Below are 4,133 nucleotides of genomic sequence, written 5' to 3'. Positions count from 1 at the left end.
GTGCGCTACAACTGCGATAGACGCACTCAGAGTGCACACAGTGCGTGTGTGTGTGTGTGCGTGCGTGTGCGTGCGTGCGCGCGCGTCACTGCCGCTTTTCCGCCCGATCACAATTTACACAACTCAAGCTGTCTGAATCGTAGTATTTTGTTCACTTAAACCACGCAATTCAATTATAATTTTTTTTTTCCGGCATTGGCAATACGTTCTTAACCTTACATCTGACAGCTGAGTGGCCAATACTACCGCACTTCCGGCTTTAGCCACGCCCCTGCTCATTCTCCGCCCCTCCCAGTTTAACGTCAGTGCAATATTATTAGCTTTCATAGTACCTGTTTAGAATCCGAAACTAATTGTAGGGTGTATATGTGTAGATATAGTGCCCACTGTACACCACATTAAAAATTTTACATATTACATAGTATATATATATATATATATATATATATATATATATATATATATATATATATATATATATATATATTGCTTAAATTCTACTTTTATTTTAAAACCGCTTTAGCTTTAAACCCACAGTCAGGCTTATATATATATATATATATATATATATATATATATATATATATATATATATATATATATAAAATATTATAGTCAACTTCAGAATTTTGCAGCCTATTTAAAAATTAACAACAACAACAACAAATCATGAAATGGCAGATGAGCTTATCAACATATGGAGCTTTAAAACAGTATATTATTTCATTCATCTTCAGTAAGTGCTTTATCCTACTGTAGTCAGGGTTGCAGTGGATATGGAGCCTATCCTGAGAACCCCCAGAAATACACCCTGGACGGGACACCGGTGCATTGTCTGACACCGTTCACACACTCATTCACCCCTATGCGACACCTTAGTATAGCCAATCCTTTCTACCAACATATCTTAGGAGGTGGGAGGAAACCAGAGAACCGGGAGGAAGTCTATGTGGATTTTTGGTGAGCATGAAACTTCATACAGAGAGTAACCTGAGCTCAGGATTGAACCGGTAACCCTGGAGCTGCGAGATGGCAACACTACCCGTTGCACCACCGCGTTGGCCAATTACAAAATGGTTTTCATTTGTTTGTTTGTTTGTTTTGCAAAACACTGGTATTAATATGAACAGCACTCACACAAGTTCTATTTGGCAAAACTTAAGCTCTAATTATGTGTCCAATTCTTGGTTATATTATTATGGCTCTGATTGTGTGTAATGGTGTTTCAAACTGCTTATGTATTTTTTATATCCACTGGCTGACTAGGTCAACTTACATCTGTCTCTTTGTGTTGAAACCTCGTCAGGTTTCATAGTTATGACAGATATTTTACATATGTACAACCTCATATTTACACACCAGGAAACCAGGACATGGTCAAAGGCAGTAGAGTGTCTGGCGGCTGAGAGCAATTTTAAAAATAGAAATGCAGTGAAAAATACGAATCATTGTGCATCATTATTGTTTTTATCCAATCATACAGCATATGTGCCCATTCTCTTGAAGGGTGCCAATAATTGTGAAGTTGACTGAATGTTCCTTGTATGGCATTCTATGTCCTTATAAGTTCTTAAAGAGGTCCATTTGACTTGTGGGACATGTTTTTTCTCGCTGAGTGGTCAAGTTTATTCCATAAGAGTTTGATTGGTAAGAGTTCTGAGCAGTGCCTTTTGGTAGTACTCTTTGCAGTTCTTTCCTATATAAATACTTTTGACATGGCTTTGAAGTGCGTTTGGATTTTTTATGCTTTTTCATAGTGAAGTTTTGTTCTATTTTATCATTCTTCACTGTTCTGTTGATATAGACAGGTAGACAGGATATCCCACTTCACCGCAACCTCTATCGCGTTTTAAAGTATGCGATGTAAAGATGTTTCCATCAGTCCAGAGTATATCCTTACAATCATCCACTCATCAGTCAGTGTTTTTTCTTGTTGATTGCTTGAAGAACTGGTTTCTTAGTGGAGACACGTCCCATAAGGCCAGTTTCACTCCAATGAGCTGAAGTGCCTCTTTTGTATCTAAGATAAAGCCTTATCTCCATTTGCTCCATTTATTCTCTCTTTCATTTCTGAAGAAGTTTTGCTTTGTTCTTGCTTGCTAGTGCCAGTGATGTACTTATTTGCTGAAACGGACATAATCAGTTCTTCTTCTTCTTCCTGTTCTCTTTTTGTTGCAGTGACCTTTGGTTTCTTTCTGAAGTGAACTCCATTGTTTGATACAACCAGCTTCTTTGCTATTACTCTTCTTGTATAGCATTCTTTCCTTAAGGTACACATCTTCATTCTTGTTTAAATGAATACACATACATAATAGACAATTACCAGCCACTTTAATGTGAATGCCTGTACACCTGCTCATTTATGCAGTTATCCAGTCAGCCAATCATGTGGAAGCAGCGCAATACATAAAATCATGCAGGCACAGATCAGGAACTATACTGTCATTTTTTAAAAATATAGTAAGTAAAAAACTTCCTTAGCCACTCTTGTGTTGTATATACAGCCACTGGCCCATTTATTAGCAACACTATAATGAATGGGTGTGGCACTGATACAAGTATCAGTTCACTTACTGGCCACTTTATTAAACACCTACCCTGTTGGTCCACCTTGTAGATGTACATTTATAAACCACAGCTCTTTTGTGTTATTCTTTTTATTCTAGATTTTTGTTTGGCGTGCTATTTCTCAACCCAGCAATGGAATTGATGTATTTGAAAACCCTATATAGATACAATGCCATGTCACTATAGCGTAATTGTTTATAATTTTGTAATTATTCATTTTCATTTTGTTAGGACATTAAAGGGACATATTTGTAAGTAAAACAACAACAAATTAAGTTCACACAGGATATAGAAAGTCAAATGTGCTAAATAGTAGTCGAGTTCTTTCATATTTCCAGGATACAAGGAAAGGGAAGACTGAACCTGCTGACCTGCTAACCTGCTGAACACTTTTAACGTGCTGAGAAATAAACGATGTAATGAATATACTCTGATTCACACGTCTTTATTCTTTTTTCATTTTCCTGTCTGTATACATTGCTGTGTATAGGAGCTGTGCGAGTCTTTTTAATGATGGGTTAGGAGGCTCTGAGAATGTTGTGCAGGGCCATTCTAGTGTTTACTGCAGGCTGAAATCTCATTAAAGTAAGCTGCTGCTATTTCCAGCCTGTAATCGAGCTTCAGCGTTTGATTATCTATGTCTGGGGCAGATCAAAATCGCACTGATTCTCGGCAGCATTAGTTTAAAAACGGTTGCATCACTCAATAGGTTACTCAGATGGAATACAAAATTGTCTTCCAGTCACACTACACAGTCTCCTACAGAAAAACTGAGAGCATGGCTTTTTAGCTACTTTTAAAATTAAAAGATGTCTTTATTTATTTACCGACTGCCTTTCAGGAGCTTCCGATTTCCAGCGTGGAAGCTGATACACATATGATCCTGTGCTATAAACTAGCTCATCTGTTATTTGTTTTTGTGATTAAGTCTGATTACAGAAATGCTTCTGCTGTTCTCAACAGATTTATGCTGATTATATACAGCGCTGCAAATCATGCATAAATATACCACAAATATATTGGCCTGGAAAGATTCTTTCTGGTTCTGTCTCACCACTGTATCATTAACAACAACAACAACAAGACAAATAGAAGCTGCCATAAACAGAGCAGAGGCACCATACGATCTGCTCTCCAATTAAAGTGCATGCATGACTGGCATCGTTTGTTGCTCTGTTTCCCAGAAACCAGACTGGCCCTGAATAACCATCTTTCGGCAGCTGTGTCACAAGATCCCAGACGCAAGGTCACCCTGCCGAGAGACAGACAGGTGTGCACAGCCACAGGAACAAATCAGTCTCAATGCACTGCTCACAGCTACCTGACACACTTAGCTCAGCTCACCTGCTCACCTTGAGTCTGACAGAGGATGAACCACTACAAGCCATGAACTTTAATGGTAGACACAATGGTTCATCCAAGCTACATAGAGTTGAATTTGAACGCATGCAATTACCAGCAGTTTTGTCTTTTCAAATTATTATCCCTTTTAAATAGGGGTGTAATGAGCCATCGTGACGTGATGCATCACAATGCAAAAAATGTGACAATGCTCATCATGGAAA

This window comes from Ictalurus furcatus, chromosome 14, assembly GCF_023375685.1.
Source record: "Ictalurus furcatus strain D&B chromosome 14, Billie_1.0, whole genome shotgun sequence".
Lineage (NCBI taxonomy): Eukaryota > Metazoa > Chordata > Actinopteri > Siluriformes > Ictaluridae > Ictalurus > Ictalurus furcatus.
Note: the sequence above shows the minus strand (reverse complement) of the source record.